Source organism: Oncorhynchus nerka, linkage group LG20 (assembly GCF_034236695.1).
Source record: "Oncorhynchus nerka isolate Pitt River linkage group LG20, Oner_Uvic_2.0, whole genome shotgun sequence".
Lineage (NCBI taxonomy): Eukaryota > Metazoa > Chordata > Actinopteri > Salmoniformes > Salmonidae > Oncorhynchus > Oncorhynchus nerka.
The window spans coordinates 89,251,499-89,271,536 of record NC_088415.1 but is presented as its reverse complement, the minus strand read 5'-3'; the positions used below and the strand labels follow the sequence as shown (position 1 = coordinate 89,271,536).

At 40.9% G+C, this 20,038-nt stretch overlaps 1 pseudogene; it reads right to left on the bottom strand.

Annotated features, from left to right (window-relative positions):
• Positions 1-4,387: 4,387 nt before the first annotated feature.
• LOC135563121 (protein disulfide-isomerase tmx3a-like) lies at positions 4,388-18,563 on the bottom strand (annotated as a pseudogene).
• Between the last annotated feature and the right edge of the window lie 1,475 nt (positions 18,564-20,038).

Below are 20,038 nucleotides of genomic sequence, written 5' to 3'. Positions count from 1 at the left end.
ACAGGCATCAGTGTAAAATAATCCCAATCAGTAACGTTTTCTTGAAGTGTTTATTGCAACGAGATAAATTCTAAGACATTATGCATTAGATCCCTTAGATCAGAGGAAAACACACTGAGAGGTCCCTGTACAGTCAGTACATAAAGGGCCACATTCTGACCTGAGATACACAAACCACAACGTTCAATGAAAGAAGCTGAAGTGGTTAAATGGAAGGATGAATGAATGTCGGATGGAAGGATGAATGAACGTTGGATGGTAGGATGAGTGAATGTTGGCTGGAAGGATGAATAAATAAAACTAAGTACTTTTAAAAACAAATATTGATTAAAATGATCAAAGGTTCAATATCTCGTAAAATTTGTGTTCGGGTAATGTTGAGGCACAGAAAGTCAGACGTGTTACTGCTGTAGATACATTCATCCAGTGTTTCACAGGGCTTTAATGATGATCCTAAAACACGATCACTATAGTAGAACAAAGAGAACATTTCAACTGTAAACCCCTCCTGGTTGTAACTCGCTGTGAGGAAAATTCCAGTTTACATAGGGCCTACAAATTCTCTTCTGCAAAACTGAATTGATATTAATTCATTAATACATGTTTTAAAAGAAACCATTTATAAGATATAAAATAAAACAAATAAAAGAGTTTGTAGTGAACGGGCACAACCCCAATAATTTCTCAGAAAAGGATCCATGATATAGAACTTAAAGCAGGGGCGCAACTTTGGTTTTAGAAGTGGGGGGGACATATATATATTTTATCCAGTCGGATAAACTGTCCAAACAGCTTGGATCATCCGCATTGTCCCGAAGCACACTGTTGCTTTGTTTTGTATCCAAATACTTTTTGTTGTTATTGATTTTTTAAATTTAACCAGGCAAGTCAGTTAAGAACAAATTCTAATTTACAATGACGTCCTACCCTGACCGACGCTGTGCCAATTTTGCGCTGCACTATGGGACATCTAGTCACAGCCAGATGTGATGCAGCCTGGATTCAAACCAGGTATTGCAGTGACGCCTCTTGCACTGAGATGCCTTAGACCGCTGCGCCACTTGGGTGGCCTGACACAAATAGATAAAAATATATATAATAATAAAAAAAAAGAATACAAATTAGGTCAGTTAGGATCACCACTTTATTTTAAGAATGTGAAATGTCAGAATAATAGTAGAAATAATTATTTATTTCAGCTTTTATTCTTTCATCACATTCCCAGTGGGTCAGAAGTTTACATACACTCAATTAATATTTGTTAGCATTTCCTTTACATTGATTAACTTGGGTCAAACGTTTCAGGTAACCTTCCACAAGCTTCCCACAATAAGTTGGGTGAATTTTGGCCCATTCCTCCTGACAGAGCTGGTGTAACTGAGTCAGGTTTGTAAACCTCCTTGCTCGCACACGCTTTTTTCAGTTCTGCCCACAAATTATCTATGGGCTTGAGGTCAGGGCTTTGTGATGGCCACTCCAATACCTTGACTTTGTTGTCCTTAAGCCATTTTGACACATCTTTGGAAGTATGCTTGGGGTCATTGTCCATTTGGAATATCCATTGCGACCAAGCTTTAACTTCCTGACTAATGTCTTGAGATGTTGCTTCAATATATTGTGCTTCACGGTTGGGATGGTGTTCTTTGGCTTGCAAGCCTCCCCCTTTTTCCTCCAAACATAACAATGGTCATTATGGCCAAACAGTTCTATTTTTGTTTCATCAGAATAGAGGACATTTCTCCAAAAAGTATGATCTTTATCCCAATGTGCAGTTACAAACCATAGTCTGGCTTTTTTATGGTGGTTTGGAGCAGTGGCTACTTCCTTGCTGAGCGGGCTTTCAGGTTATGTCGATATAGGACTCGTTTTACTGTGGGTATAGATACATTTGTACCCGTTTCCTCCAGCATCTTCACAAGGTCCTTTGCTGTTGTTCTGGGATTGATTTGCACATTTCGTACCAAAATACGTTCATCTCTAGGACACAGAACGCTTCTCCTTCCTGAGCGGTATGACGGCTGCATGGAAATTGCTCCCAAGGATGAACCAGACTTGTCAAGGTCTACCATTTTCTTCTGAGGTCTTGGCTGATTTTTTTTTAAATTTCCCCACGCTGTCAAGCGAAGAGGCACTGAATTTGAAGGTAGGCCTTGAAATACATCCACAGGTACACCTCTAATTGACTCAAATTATGTCAATTAGCCTATCAGAAGCTTCTAAAGCCATTACATCATTTTCTGGAATTTACCAAGCTGTTTAAAGGCACAGTCAACTTAGGGTATGTAAACTTCTAATCCACTAGAATTGTACAGATACAGATAAAGTTAAATAATCTGTCTGTAAACAATTATTGGAAAAAGGACTTGTGTCATGCACAAAGTAGATATCCTAACCGACTTGCCAAAACTATAGTTTGTTAACAAGACATTTGTGGAGTGGCATCCTAAGTTTGTAAACTTCCGACTTTAACTGTATATAATGTTTTATTTCAGAATGTGGGGGGGACATGTCCCCCTGTCCCCAATGACAGTTGCGCCCCTGAATTAAAGTACCGCTGAAAATACTAAGGTAACCACTCAACCTGAATCACGAATTGACCTCCTCCCTAGGCACACCACCCAGCCTATCAGAAGGCAATTCAAGTCATTACAATATTGCTTAAACCAGGGATGGGCAACTGGCGGCCCACGTGCTGCACCTTCTGCAGGTTATTGGATTTTATTTTTCTATTTTTAGGGGAGTGGGATCTCAGTCAGGGTCTCAACTTCCTGTTGCGAGTTAGAATAGTATAATACACAAGGTGTAATTTCTAAACTTGGTTGTGCATCAGCAGTGTTAAAACACTGATAGTCAATCAATTAGATTGCAACAGTAAGTTACTTTAGCGGCCAGCTATCTAAAATTGTTACCATGGTCGAAATACCAGCTGGGGGGCCCCCCATTTATTTGGTTAGGATGTCTCACTCAGATATCATATTTCTCTACACCCCATGGCAAAATGAGTAGAATTGCATGGCATTTTTTTATAAAATTGCTAAATCTTCTTTCCGCCACATGGCAAAATGTGTAGAATTGCATAAAACTTGCTTTAAACTGCAGAATACATCGTAGGCCTACTGTTAATGTGGAGCTACGACAGTCAATTGGGAAACATTCTAACAGTATTTCTGATTGCCTTCTCAACTCACCATCACATCGTAGGCCTACTGTTAATGTGGGGCTAATGACAGTCAATTGGGAAACATTCTAACAGTATTTCTCATTGTCTTCTCAACTCACCATCACATCGTAGGCCTACTGTTAATGTGGGGCTAATGACAGTCAATTGGGAAACATTCTAACCGTATTTCTGATTGTCTTCTCAACTCACCATCACATCGTAGGCCTACTGTTAATGTGGGGCTAATGACAGTCAATTGCAAATTACTCTGACATAATGTATCTTATCTCACCACCGCTCATGAGATGGGTGTGTGTTTGATGCATGTCTCGTCAGAGTTTCTCAAAGTCGTGGGGACGTGGTGGACAGTGCGCACCTCGTCTCTGCTGTCACATCCAACCTGGATCGATATTTGGTTTTAATGTAGACGAGAGCAATGGACCACAGCTATGAGCTGGGCGAAAGGTGACATGAGTTTTATGCTGCTTTCAAGACAACTGGGTAATACTGAAAAATATGATGTCAAATTATGACATCAGTGATCTTCAGGTTCGGAAAGTCAGAGGTCTAGAAAGAGGTCCGAGATCCCAAGTTGGAATTCCGAGTTGGCTGACCGTTCAAAAATATTTTTTCCCCAGTCGGAGCTAGTTTTTTTCCCAGAAGTTCCCAGTTATCGGGCATGCACTGAAGTCGGAATTCTGAGATTTACAAGTTCCCAGGTACAAGTGCCCAGTTGTTTTGAATGTGGCATTAATGCTCAGATGGAGACAGCAGGTTATTCCCTTTGAGTCAGGAACCAAAACTCCTCCGTAGTGACCTGTGCATGCGTTGTCTGCAGTATTCAGTCACATGACAGCTCGATCACCTGTTCGATTTCACTTACTGGCATGTCAACTGAGCCAGGATCACAGTCAAACAGATTGGGAAGTAGGTCCCAAAGTGTTCTTCCAAGCATTGGAGGTGAACAGTCATCACTCGTATGGGATAATTACTGATGCTATTTTTTGTTGGAAACAAGCATATTTGAGGGAAAGGGGAATGGTTCACTTTTGAAAGAATTTCCAATAAGAATTCTTTCCGGATCCACTGATTCGGTCACTCATCTGTAGAATATTTATTTAGATGTAATCTTTATTTATCCAGGAAGTCCCTTTGAGGTCAGAATACCTAGGGAAACCTGGCCAAGAGGGCAGCTCAATAGAAAAAGGTCAGCTGTCCGTTTCATACTTAATCTACCTTCTTTTCTGCAGTATTTTTCATTTTCGTCTTCTTGTCTCTCCTGGGACCTTTGAGTTGGTTTGGTTCCTCCCTCTCTCCAGTGATTGGTTCCTCATCCTTCATTCTCAATCTCACCATATGGCAGGTCTTGTACAGGACGTAACAGAAAGCCAAAAACAAAGACGAGGAAGATGCCCAGAAGGGGTGCTTTGGTAAACATAATCTGAGAGAGAGAGATAAAGAAGAGAGAGAAAGGAGAGAGAGAATAGACGAGAGAAAGAAGAGCGAGAAAGTAGAGAGAGAAAGAAGAGAAGAGGAGAGGAGAGGAGAGGAGAGGAGAGGAGAGGAGAGGAGAGGAGAGGAGAGGAGAGGAGAGGAGAGGAGAGGAGACATACCACAGTGTGCAATCCCAGCAGCAAGATGTGTGACCTTTTATTTGAACTATTTTTGTATTTTAACTTTTTGCACATTGTTACAACACTGTATACAGACATATTATTTTGGAACTTTTGTGAATGTACTGTTCACTTTTTATTGTTTATTTCACTTTTGATTATTATCTATTCCACTTGCTTTGGCGATGTAAACATATGTTTCTCATGTCAATAAAGGCCCTTGAATTGAATTGAGAGGGGGAGAGAGAGGGAGAGGGGGGAGAGAGGAGGAGTAGAGGGCGAGAGAGAGGAGAGGGCGAGAGAGAGCAAACCGAACATTGAATACTATACATTGGTCAGGGGCGAAGGCAAAGCCGTACTTTGATATACAAAATAAAAATGCATTCCACAATAATAATAAAAAATCATATATCAAAGCAAAAGTGTAAGCATTTCTTGAGCGTCAACATGTTCTGTGACAGCCGTTTTGGTGTTGAACGGCATCCTTATAAAGCGTTGATAGAATCCATTCCCCCCCATGGGAATAATGAAACGAGATGAACGTTGGCTATTATAAAGCAAGACATGGACTATTCAAATGTTGTTGGGTGAAACACAACGTTTCACTGGACACTTACGCATTGCATCAGACGTATCCTATTTGAACGTCCTCTGGATTTGAATCGTTTGAATGTTTGTTTGAGCCTCCCTAAAAAAAAAACAATAACAGGGCCTGCTTTTTCCAGAACTCTTCCAATGGTTCTATTGCCTCCAATGGTTCTATTATATAAAAATGTATATATTTCAAATACTATTTTATCTCAGGTCAGACTTTACCTCAGGTTTAGTTAGACTGACCTTTAATCCGGCCCTTCAACTCGCCATCGATGAACTTCAACAGCTGGTCCTTTGTCTCCACTTTGTTGGGCGGCAAGAAATATCCATCGTTAGACACGTTGAGCACGGTGATAAAGGGCATGGACACTTCCCTGGCAACACACACACACATTGGGTTTTTAGGGTTAGTTGTCAACACGCCATGTGTACTACTAGGCTGGCCAGGTTCTGGAAAACCGTATTTTTCGCCAGAAATAAAGATCCTAATTACGCTTATTATTATTATTAACTCAACATTTGCGTATATCATTAATTGTACGCCAATGGCAGATTTGTGCCAAAACTTCTGGCTACTTCTAACAACTAAAGAAAGGGAGAATAGAGAAACGATCACTCACTCCATTATGAGGCCATTGATGTACTCGTTTCCGTCCATATGGCCGAACTGGAATTCTCTTGAGAACACCAGGATCATGTTCATTAGGGTACAACGTAGAAAAACTTTTCCAAAAAAAGAAAAAAAAAGTGAATTTTTCATTGGACAAGTTCAGATATTACCTGTACTGTTTCACTCTGTTTCAAACCAACTCACTTGCTACAGAAGTCCTTGTATACAGTGGCCACTCTTTTCACCATGGTCTTGGAACTGAGTAGGGTGGAGTATTTGATTAATAAGGATAGACTATTAATATAATGTTGAGGACAATATTTGCCACAGGAACAACAGTTGCTTTTGTAAGGGTGAACTTGGCCATATACAAACTTGAGATCTACAGTAAATGTGTAACTTAAAATGTAACACAGATATGAGGTAAATGTGTAATTCAGGCGAACTATCCCTAACATTATATTGGGTTAAAAGAGATACTCATACCGGATGCTCTCCTTAGTGGGGGTTTTCTCCTCCACTACAGCCAGAACCACCCATTTGTCTATGATGAGGAATGCATGTAAAACACAGAAACATTTCCTATGAGGAATGCATATAAAACACAGAAACATTTCCTATGATGAGGAATGCATATAAAACACAGAAACATTTCCTATGGTGAGGAATGCATATAAAACACAGAAACATTTCCTATGGTGAGGAATGCATAGAAAACACAGAAACATTTCCTATGGTGAAGAATGCACATAAAACACAGAAACATTTCCTATGGTGAAGAATGCACATAAAACACAGAAACATTTCCTATGGTGAGGAATGCATAGAAAACACAGAAACATTTCCTATGGTGAGGAACGCACATAAAACACAGAAACATTTCCAGACACGGAGGAACACTCATTTAACATCACTTCATACGCATCATTCACAGAGACTTTTATTTCAGCTTGACTCCTTAAAGCCACACTCTGTAAGAATGTATTAGCAATGTAATGCACAAGTCATACACTCACTGAATATTGGACACTGTTGCCTGCCACCTTGTGGTAGACAAGTAGACACACAGAGACATCTATTCTATAACACTTATAATTCCTGAAAAGTTGTTTACTAGTAAAGCACATCCTCTACCATGTTCGCAGTGTGTGTGTGTGTGACATGCGTGTCTGTGAGATGTGTGTGTGTCCATGAGAGAGTGTAACAAAACCTGTATCTCCCATTGCATACAAGGTGAAGCTGTCAATCGGGAGGTAATTGAGGAATCGTTCTCTATTGATCCACGACGTGAGGTCCCCATCCTGTTGTTCTAAAAGACAAGACAAAGAACATACAGTATAACATATAGTTTCTAGTCTGAGAATACTAAGGTTAACCAGAGAGTGGATAAACTACAGGAAAATACACTTAAAAAACGTTATTGATTGATTAAACAACAGCAGAGGTATAGATGGCTTTCGTGACGTTGTCAGTCGAACCGATGTGCGTGCATTCATGGGGCAGAAGTCTGTGTGTTGTTGTGATTCTGGATGGCCAGACAGCTATCAGCAATGACAAGAAACGGCCATGTGGGAGAATCATGACTCGTTTCAGCTACTTTCATCTTGTTCTTGATACCGTGTCTTTTTTTGAGGCGTTTGACTGATTTCTTGTCAATGCTAATATGGCAAATCTAGCTAACCAACAACTGTAACGACATACTTGAGAAGCAACAAGTGCTCGTTGTACAAATGTATTTATGTTTTCAATAAGCATTGGAGACTAAATATAGTTTACATGTTGTCAACAATCTAAGCCAACCTGGTCTGTTTTGCCCCATAGTTGTGCACGTATCGGTGAGTGGCCTGTTGTAACCGTGGGTAAGAGGATATCTTGCTCAATCAATGTAGCCTTAATGTTGCTAATTACAATAAGCCAATGTGGTTCATGAAAACTAACAACCAACCCGTCTACAATGAACCCTTTTATTTGTGAACAATCCCTTCAACAAAATTGTAGATGACTATGTACTAGGGCTGTGGTCCAATTCTATACCCTTCTTATTCGGAAGTGTGCACTCACACACTTTCCTTCATGGATTTAAAATGATTGGATTGAGGTTAGGAATATGGTGAAAACCCTCCGGCCATGGTTGCACCAATCCAATGCTTTTAAATTCATGAGGAGGGAGTGAATGAGTGGTCTGGGTGAAGGGAAAAGAATCCCAAGCGAAAAACTAATTAATATATTATAAACTGATTGGCTGATTGGCTGAACGCCGTGGTATATTCGACCATATACCACGGGTGTGACAAAATATGTATTGTTGATGCTCTAATTACGTTGGTAACCAGTTTATAATAGCAATAAGGCACCTCTGGGGGTTGTGATATATGGCCGATATACCACGGCTAATGTCAAGACTTCCGCCGAAGTCGGCTCTTCTCCTTGTTCAGGCGGCGTTTTGGCGGTCGACGTCACCGGCTTTCTAGCCATGGCAGCTCCATTTTTCATGTATCCATTTGTTTTGTCTTGTTCCCTGCACACCTGGTTTTCATTCCCCAACCAATTTATATGTATTTATTCCTCTGTTCTCCATCATGTCTTTGTGTAGGATTGTTTGTGTTAAGTGTAATTTGTTATTGTGGATATTGTTACGTGCATTACTTTTTGTCTATGTTCCGTGTTTTGGGCACATTATGTTATTTTGTGCTGTCATTTTGACCGGAATAAAAAGTGCGCCTGTTCACTACACTCTGCTCTCCTGCACCTGACTTCGCCTCCGATACACACCCCTAACAGCTAAGGGCCATGTCCTGGCACTCCGCGTTGCGTCGTGCTAAGAACAACCCTTAGCCGTGGTATATTGGCTATATATATATGTATATTGGTTCCCCTCTTTCCACTGGGATTCTCTGCCTCTAACCCTATTACAGGGGCTGAGTCACTGGCTTACTGGGGCTCTCTCATGCCGTCCCTGGAAGGGGTGTGTCACCTGAGTGGGTTGATTCACTGATGTGGTCATCCTGTCTGGGTTGGCGCCCCCCCTTGGGTTGTGCCATGGCGGAGATCTTTGTGGGCTATACTCAGCCTGGTCTCAGGATGGTAAGTTGGTGGTTGAAGATATCCCTCTAATGGTGTGGGGGCAGTGCTTTGGCAAAGTGGGTGGGGTTATATCCTTCCTGTTTGACCCTGTCTGGGGGTGTCCTCGGATGGGGCCAGTGTCTCCTGACCCCTCCTGTCTCAGCCTCCAGTATTTATGCTGCAGTAGTTTATGTGTCGGGGGGCTGGGGTCAGCTGGGGTCATATCTGGAGTACTTATCCTGTCCTATTCAGTGTCCTGTGTGAATCTAAGTGTGCATTCTCTAATTCTCTCCTTCTCTCTTTCTTTCTCTCTCTCGGAGGACCTGAGCCCTAGGACCATGCCCCAGGACTACCTGACATGATGACTCCTTGCTGTCCCCAGTCCACCTGGCTGTGCTGCTGCTCCAGTTTCAACTGACCTGAGCCCTAGGACCATGCCCCAGGACTACCTGACATGATGACTCCTTGCTGTCCCCAGTCCACCTGACCGTGCTGCTGCTCTATTATTGCCCTATTATTATTCGACCATGCTGGTCATTTATGAACATTTGAACATCTTGGCCATGTTCTGTTATAATCTCCACCCAGCACAGCCAGAAGAGGACTGGCCACCCCACATAGCCTGGTTCCTCTCTAGGTTTCTTCCTAGGTTTTGGCCTTTCTATGGAGTTTTTCCTAGCCACCGTGCTTCTACACCTGCATTGCTTGTTGTTTGGGGTTTTAGGCTGGGTTTCTGTACAGCACTTTGAGATATCAGCTGATGTACGAAGGGCTATATAAATACATTTGATTTGATTTTGATTTGATATACCACACCCCCTCGGGCTAAAATATACTTCAAATTCAAGGTGTACTTTTCCAGTATATCTTTAATTATTCTATACATATACTATAGTTTTACTTTAATTTCATACACTTTCATTGTAATTTTTAATATTCTTTCAAAATAAACTTGTTTTTAAGTTGAAGCATTATTTTCTGAAATTCTGTTCGTGATCAAGTACAAAATAAGTATTCACTGAGTGTACAAAACATTAAGAACACCTTGCTAATATTGAGTTATTTCATTGCACATTACAATATTTTTTATGATCATTTATCACCGTAATGTAAACAACAAAAGTTTGAAATAACACTGGTGCACAGTTCTCAATTACTTTAGTTTGAAATTGCCACTCCAGCCACAACTACTTTGTGAGTGGCCCGTGGGTAAGAGGATATCTTGATCAATCAATGTAGCCTTAATGTTGCTAATTACAATAAGCCAATGTGGTTAATGAATAAAAGTATACTTGTAACACATTATAAGTACACTTTCTTCATAAAGAATATAGAAACTTTATTTTCAAATACTATTTAATTGACCATGCTAGTTTACTAATAATATAAGGACGTTGATTGACCATCTACATCAAGCTTACATTTATAGTGAATTATACATTTTTGTATATTACTAATTTATGAGAAATATACATAAAACATACCAAAAGTGTATTCAAATAATATTTGTTTCGCTCTTTATCTAATATACTAAGAGTGTACTTAAGTACAAAAAAAGTGTCCTAATTGAGATAATTTCAAATATATTTAATATACTCAAATGCTAATAAAACACTTATTAAGTGGACATTAAAACATATTAAATATATTTACATTTGTTCCAATTTAGATCATTTTAAATATACAAACAAATATTTATCACTGACATACTTCGATAAATTACAAATATATTAATAAAGTATTTTTTTCCCGCTTGGGACTGTAATTCAACTCTGGTCTCTTACCATCATATAGGAAGTAAGTGCCATCCTTGAGCACTGCCACAGCAGGGTATTCCTGGAGAGTAACCGCCTGAGAATGACCAGAAATGAGAAACAATTCACTTTGGGAAGATATGATGAAAGCACAATGTCAAGGCACCTGGAGGCAGTGGTTCAATCCCCCATTTCACCCCTCACTTTCTGCCCTGTGTCCTTATCATTTATCTACTCATATTCTCCTATACCTGACAATAAAACTACAAAATACCCTAATACAGGGTTTTCCAAACTCGGTCCTGGGGTCAAGTTTTGGAAACCCTGCCCTAATGTATATATATATATATATATATATATATATATATATAAATCCTTCTTTAACCTGTCTCCTCCCCTTCATCGACACTGATTGAAGTGGATTTAACAAGTGACATCAATAAGGGATCATAGCTTTCACCTGGATTCACCTGGTCAGTCTATGTCATGGAAAGAGCAGGTGTTCTTAATGTTTTGTGCACTCACTGTATGTCACATATATATGCTATGAAAGGTGACATGGCATTCTTCCAGGGTCAGTCCCTTGATCTTTTGAATGGGCTTGCTTGACGATTAATATCATCACGTTCATGAAAACGCGGTCATTTAAGATATAAAAATATATATTTGTGTTTGTGGATTAATTGACTTCTGACAAGATGCCTTTTATGAAGTTTTTGCATTATAGACCATTCCGCTATGTTCCCCCCATGGGAGAGATGATTCTTTAACATTTAATCCCTCTACTGAAAAATAGCCTGAGAGAGAGGGAGAGAGCAAGAGAGAGAGCAAGAGAGAGAGCAAGAGAGAGAGCGAATGAGGGAAAATAGCTAACTTGCGTACAGGACCAGATAATGGGGGATTTGAAGATGTAATAACTCACTACGCTGTTATCCCATCTGGTTGGTATGGCTTACCATGTGTTGCACAAAACACACGTATCTACACACACACACACACGCCGTGGAATTTGCTGCAGGGCTTTTAAATCTTCACTAAGCCTATTACTGCCGAACAGACTGGCCTAATTCTGTTTGACTAGGCTGGTTGCCTTATTGCACATGTGGTAAAGCCTTACTCTATGGTGAACATAAGAAGAAACCTTTTTCAGAGAACCTGTATATCATTGTATAGTATGGGTCAAATGGGGCTAAGTGACAATGATGTGGGATTGCGGTTTATTTACCTCAGCCTTAAGAATAACTACACAGCCTATTAAAAAAAAAAAGTGCTATACAGATTATTATACTATTCACTCAACCCAGCTAGCTAGGTCAAAATAACCCAGTGTGTGTTCTGTCCAGTATTTACCCAGCGCTGGGTTACTAAATAACCCAGTGTGTGTTCTGTCCAGTATTTACCCAGCGCTGGGTTACTAAATAACCCAGTGTGTGTTCTGTCCAGTATTTACCCAGCGCTGGGTTACTAAATAACCCCGTGTGTGTTCTGTCCAGTATTTACCCAGCGCTGGGTTACTAAATAACCCAGTGTGTGTTCTGTCCAGTATTTACCCAGCGCTGGGTTACTAAATAACCCCGTGTGTGTTCTGTCCAGTATTTACCCAGCGCTGGGTTACTAAATAACCCAGTGTGTGTTCTGTCCAGTATTTACCCAGCGCTGGGTTACTAAATAACCCAGTGTGTGTTCTGTCCAGTATTTACCCAGCGCTGGGTTACAAAATAACCCCGTGTGTGTTCTGTCCAGTATTTACCCAGCGCTGGGTCAAAATAACCCAGTGTGTGTTCTGTCCAGTATTTACCCAGCGCTGGGTTACTAAATTACCCCGTGTGTGTTCTGTCCAGTATTTACTCAGCGCTGGGTCTAAATAACCCCGTGTGTGTTCTGTCCAGTATTTACCCAGCGCTGGGTTACTAAATAAACCCGTGTGTGTTCTGTCCAGTATTTACCCAGCGCTGGGTTACTAAATAACCCAGTGTGTGTTCTGTCCAGTATTTACCCAGCGCTGGGTTACTAAATAACCCAGTGTGTGTTCTGTCCAGTATTTACCCAGCGCTGGGTTACTAAATAACCCTGTGTGTGTTCTGTCCAGTATTTACCCAGCGCTGGGTTACTAAATAACCCCGTGTGTGTTCTGTCCAGTATTTACCCAGCGCTGGGTTACTAAATAATCCCGTGTGTGTTCTGTCCAGTATTTACCCAGCGCTGGGTTACTAAATAACCCCGTGTGTGTTCTGTCCAGTATTTACCCAGCGCTGGGTTACTAAATAACCCAGTGTGTGTTCTGTCCAGTATTTACCCAGCGCTGGGTTCTGTCCAGTATTTACCCAGGGTTACTAAATAAAAGGTCATACTAACTATGAAAACCAATACGTGATGGTACACATAAACATTTCACTAGGTTGGTGTTCCAGTCGGTTTGTGCTTTAGCCCAGTGTTTCCCAAACTCCCGGCAGAACTCGGTCCTGGGGACCACACATTTTGTTTTTTGCCCTAGCATTACTCAGCTGATTGTGTGTGTGTGTGTGTGTGTGTGTGTGTCTGCGTGACACCACACTAGAGTGATGAACATGTATTTAAATTTGCCCTCTTGCATTCTCTTGATGTAGGCCTAACTTACACATTGCTTCTTCACACAATCATTTTAAGGGCCTTTCTTATAAGATCACATACATACTCCTATCAGCCATACCTCATCAGGCTTTGTGAGTTTAAACCTGCAAATTAGTAAGAGAAAACAACCATTGGTAAATCTATACAATGGAAATGTATTTTATTAGCAACTTTTCACAATCCTTAATAGTTTGCCTACTGGTATGTCACCTTGATAGTTAAGGACCATGGACAGAATATGGCAGTAGTTAAGGTTGTGTCGAATGAAAGAGTATTTGATATTCCGTGGATTTTGTTTTGTGGCATTCACAGTGCAAAATGTACTGTAGCCTTTGAGTATCAAAGTAATTAATCTAGCGACGTCTTTCGAAAGACTAGAAATAACTTACCTGTCATCGAGCTCTTCAATGAAGGCTGATACCGTAGCTATACTAAACTAAACCGTCAGAGAAACTGGAGGCATACAGAGGAAACATGAGTATAAGGACGCAACTGACACAAAGTGGACACATTAAAACAGACTATCAATGCTCCTTAACATTAAACTATTAACCGGACCAACATGAGAAATTCGAGTTCAAATTACACTATAATCAGTGCCATCAAAAACGTGTTTTGACCTTATTTAATAGCCTACCTGTGCACACGACAATTAACTTTTTATTCGCCATCATTTTCCCTCAATGATTTATCCGATCAACCAATCCGCCAATTCACGCGTATGACATGGCTCTAAATCTGTGTTTTCTATGCAGCTGCTATTAACTTTAAGCAATAAGGCCGAGGTTTTCAAAGTAAAAGCCATAGAGATCTTATTAATGAAGGTTGATGTTCATTCTAGTATTCTATGATAAATTACCCTTTTAAAATAGAAAGTTATCGGAGGGAATCGAACGCGAGTGTATAAGGCCTGTGTATCGGGTATGAGGTGACAAAAGCTGCAATAATGGAATTTTAGGCTATGGTAGATGTTAACATGTGTATCGTTGGGTCCACTCATGCATGATAAACCGGCTTGGTTTACCATGCAATGGATGGCTTTCACACCAAAACGTGTAATGTGATGTAGGCTACAGTAAGTGGGAGCATAAACAAACTGTTGTACAACCTTGCCACCCTGCTGCATTTTGGACATGGAGCTGTGAGACAAAGAATGATACATTCTCTTTATTGAAATGTAGGCATTGTAATTTATTTGAAATAGCTTTCTGAGAACCATCATTGAAACAAAATATATTTAAAAAACATACTTTTTCAATAAATATTTAGATTGTGTGGTATACATTTTATAGCAATTACAGAAAAAATATATACATTTGACATGCGCTCTAAATCATCTTCGGAGTCATCATGTTTGGCATCATGGGCGTGCTGGGTAACGCTCTGGTCATCTACGCCTTCTGCCACAACCGTATTTGGTTTTGTATATACACATATATCAAAAGTAAATGTAATTGCTAAAATACTTAAGTATCAAAAGTATAAATAACTTAAAATAAAAGTTACGCAAACCAGAAGGCACAATTATATATATATTTTCTCATGTATTGATAGCCAGGGCCGCATTCCAATTTACAAATGAAGTACGTTTGTTTAGTGAGTCCCCAGATCAGAGTCAGTAAAGATGACCAGGGATGTTCTGCTAAGCTTCCAAAATGTAAGGACTTTTGGGTGTCAGGGAAAATGTATGGAGTAAAAAGTATATTATTTTGTTTAGGAATGTAGTGAAGTGAAAGTAAAAATGGTCAAAAATAAAAAGTAGAGTACAGATCGCTCCCAAAAAAACTACTTAAGTAGTACTTTAAAGTTTTTTTTTTTTTTTTTTTTCATTATATTGAAAATACAGTTCATGGACCTATAAGAAATACAGAACTTAGTAAACCTGTGGTAAAAAAAAATAATAGTATTTATTTAAATCAGGAAGTCCCTTGAGAGGAATACTCTTTCAATGGAGATCTTGCCAAGACAGCAGCTTTACAAATGCCTAAAAGTGACATTAAAAACAGGCAATACAAACATCTCTACACAATACATAATGCAAATGCTTTAGGATACTATTATGACTTGAAAACCAGCAAGTATCTATCTCAGTAAACATTTCTTCAGGTTAGAGCCTGCACGCGGCCAGGTGAGTGAACAAAGGTTTGCCTCAGTTGATTTAAAAATCTGTCCCCTCATTCCCTTCCACCTGTATTGATTTGGGAAAGACTTGACAGGGGAAAACAATATGCTGGAAGATCCTCATGGACTTTTATCCGAAAGTTATTTCCGATCAATGCAATGAGAAGTGGTGAGGAGAGGATATACTTGTTAGACAATTGAAAAAGAGCCTAAATTCAGTTACCAGGAAGCAGGACATATTTGAAAACAAGTCGAAGATCAGCTAACACGGAGCAGGAGATATTTACTAGAGGTGTACCGAGTAGTCGGACAAAACGAGTATTGTAACAAATATGTGTGTCGCGGCCGTCGTCTTGGAAATGTCCGGATCAAGGTGCAGCATGGTGCGCGTACATTTTCCTTTATTTATGTCAATGCTGCCAACAAAAACCGACCGTGACGCTTCCTAAGCCTATAGTGCCACTAACCAAGATAACTACCCACAAAATACAAAGGAAAAAATGCTGCCTATGTATACATTTACATTTAAGTCATTTAGCAGACGCTCTTATCCAGAGCGACTTACAAATTGGTGCGTTCACCTTAAGACATCCAGTGGAACAGCCACTTTACAATAGTGCATCTAAATATTTTAAGGGGGGTGAGAAGGATTACTTTATCCTATCCTAGGTATTCCTGAAAGAGGTGGGGTTTCAGGTGTCTCCGGAAGGTGGTGATTGACTCCGCTGTCCTGGCGTCGTGAGGGAGTTTGTTCCACCATTGGGGGGCCAGAGCAGCGAACAGTTTTGACTGGGCTGCGCAGGAACTGTACTTCCTCAGTGGTAGGGAGGCGAGCAGGCCAGAGGTGGATGAACGCAGTGCCCTTGTTTGGGTGTAGGGCCTGATCAGAGCCTGGAGGTACTGAGGTGCCGTTCCCCTCACAGCTCCGTAGGCAAGCACCATGGTCTTGTAGCGGATGCGAGCTTCAACTGGAAGCCAGTGGAGAGAGCGGAGGAGCGGGGTGACGTGAGAGAACTTGGGAAGGTTGAACACCAGACGGGCTGCGGCGTTCTGGATGAGTTGTAGGGTTTAATGGCACAGGCAGGGAGCCCAGCCAACAGCGAGTTGCAGTAATCCAGACGGGAGATGACAAGTGCCTGGATTAGGACCTGCGCTGCTTCCTGTGTGAGGCAGGGTCGTACTCTGCGGATGTTGTAGAGCATGAACCTACAAGAACGGGCCACCGCCTTGATGTTAGTTGAGAACGACAGGGTGTTGTCCAGGATCACGCCAAGGTTCTTAGCGCTCTGGGAGGAGGACACAATGGAGTTGTCAACCGTGATGGCGAGATCATGGAATGGGCAGTCCTTCCCCGGGAGGAAGAGCAGCTCCGTCTTGCCGAGGTTCAGCTTGAGGTGGTGATCCGTCATCCACACTGATATGTCTGCCAGACATGCAGAGATGCGATTCGCCACCTGGTCATCAGAAGGGGGAAAGGAGAAGATTAATTGTGTGTCGTCTGCATAGCAATGATAGGAGAGACCATGTGAGGTTATATGTATGATTCCCAATCAGAGACAACGATAGACAGCTGTCCCTGATTGAGAACCATACCTGGCCAAAACATAGAAACAGAAAACATAGAAATAAAGAAACTAGAATGCCCATCCTAGTCACACCCTGGCCTACCCAAAATAAAGAATAAAAGCCTCTCTATGGCCAGGGCGTGACAATGGGCGAATTTCTGGAAATTAAACAAATTCATTTTCGGGTGTCAGGATGGATCTTTTTCATGTTAATGAGTCAAAAGAGGTGCTACATGTTCTAAATAACTCAACTGGCTAGTTTGCCTGTCTATCAAGAGAAGGGTGGGTTGTACTTGGATCCTGCTACTCTGATTGGATAGAGTGAAGCTGTATTTCTCTGTCCACTCGCTTCATAATTTCACCCGATCACTTTCACTTCTATTTTTTCGGTCTGCTGCTGCCTCCTGTTAGCCTGCTACCATGATAAATGAAATGGTAAGGACGTTTGCTATCAATCTATCAATGTGCATAATATCTAACAAGTCGGGGCGACAAAATTGAAAAAATATAAATACGTTGACGAGAATTCTGACTGATATCAAACTTGTCTCTACCCGCTGCAAATTGAAGACAGACACAGGTCAAACACAGACACACCCCTCTGCAGCTCATAGTCTAAAGCTGGTTTGTTTAGCAAATTAACACCGGAGTGATAGATGTGCAGATGATGATGTGCAAGTAGAAATACTGGTGTGCAAAAGGGCATAAAAGTAAATAGAAACAATATGGGGATGGGGTAGGTTGATTGGATGGGCTATTTACTGATGGGCTATGTACAGCTGCAGCGATAGGTTAGCTGCTCAGATAGCTGATGTTTAAAGTTAGTGAGGGAAATATAAGTCTCCAGCTTCAGCGATTTTTGCAATTCATTCCAGTCATTAGCAGCAGAGAACTGGAAGGAAAGGAGGCCAAAGGGGGTGTTGTACCTTACAGATAATTGTCGTCTGGTAGAAAGCAGACGAAACCAGGTTTTCCTCTAGGATTTTAAAGTCAATTGAGACTCATATTAGTGATTTACCTCAATAGTTAATGATTTAACTACAGCTTCATATAGGTGATGAGTCTAAGACTTGACGCCCTTGACAGCTTCATTTCACGCCGGGAACATACAGAAGTAACTTCAAGCCATTACATTACACTCTTTATTTTTTGTGTGGATTATTTAACATTTACATTCATGTTTAAAAAAAGAAAAAAAGGTCAATAAATGCATTTTTTCTTTTAACCTTTATTTAACTAAGTCAAGGCAAGTCAGTTAAGAACAAATTCTTATTTTCAATGATGGCCTAGGAACAGTGGGTTAACTGCCTGTTCAGGAGCAGAACGACAGATTTGTACCTTGTCAGCTCGGGGGCTTGAACTTGCAACCTTTCGGTTACTAGTCCAACACTCTAACCACTAGGCTACCTACCACCTCTACACTCTAACCACTAGGCTACCCTGCCGCCCCAGTTCCTTGTTTACCTTTTCCATCATTGACGGTCGAGACATTAGGTAACTCTTTTCATAACAACGCTTAAACCAAAATACTGCACTGTTAATCTAATAAAGGAATTAGATGGTATGATATTAACTCAATTGCAAAATGATCAGGGAACCAACGGATGCAAGATGAAAATACACAGGCTCTATCTCATTTGGATATTGATTATTGTACTGCAATGTTGAGTGAGCTAGCATACAAGCATTTCATTGCACCTTTTACACTTTCTGCTAATGGTGTATGTGACAAATACAAATGACATTTGATTTGAATAGTCTAAAATGGCTTTCTCTACTTGTCTACTTTTCTTCATTTACACTGGTGTAAAATAACTCTATTGGACTGGTAATAAATAACTGGATTGGACTGGCTGGCATAATGAACTGGATTGGACTGGCTGGCGTAAAGAACTGGATTGGACTGGCTGGCATAATGAATTGGATTGGACAAGCTGGTGTAATGAACTGGATGGGACTAGCTGGCGTAAAGAACTGGATTGGACTGGCTGGCATAATGAACTGGATTGGACTGGCTGGCGTAAAGAACTGGATTGGACTGGCTGGCATAATGAATTGGATTGGACAAGCTGGTGTAATGAACTGGATGGGACTAGCTGGCGTAAAGAACTGGATTGGACTGGCTGGCGTAATGAATTGGATTGGACTAGCTGGCATAATGAACTGGATTGGACTGGCATAAAGAACTGGATTGGACTAGCTGGCATAATGAATTGAATTGGACAAGCTGGCATAAAGAACTGGATTGGACTAGCTGGCGTAATGAACTGGATTGGACTAGCTGGCATAAAGAACTGGATTGGACTAGCTGGCATAAAGAACTGGATTGGACTAGCTGGCGTAATGAACTGGATTGGACTAGCTGGCATAATGAATTGGATTGGACAAGCTGGCATAAAGAACTGGATTGGACTAGCTGGCGTAATGAACTGGATTGGACTAGCTGGCGTAATGAACTGGATTGGACTAGCTGGCATAAAGAACTGGATTGGACTAGCTGGCGTAATGAACTGGATTGGACTAGCTGGCGTAAAGAACTGGATTGACTAGCTGGCGTAATGAACTGGATTGGACTAGCTGGCATAATGAATTGGATTGGACTGGCTGGCGTAAAGAACTGGATTGGACTAGCTGGCGTAATGAACTGGATTGGACTAGCTGGCGTAATAAACTGGATTGGACTAGCTGGCGTAATGAACTGGATTGGACTGGCTGGCGTAAAGAACTGAATTGGACTAGCTGGCGTAATGAACTGGATTGGACTAGCTGGCGTAAAGAACTGGATTGGACTAGCTGGCGTAAAGAACTGGATTGGACTAGCTGGCGTAAAGAACTCGATTGGAGTAGATAAAGAACTGGTTGTGACTAGCTGGCGTAAAGAACTGGATTGGAATAGCTGGCGTAATGAACTGGATTGGACTAGCTGGCATAATGAATTGGATTGGACA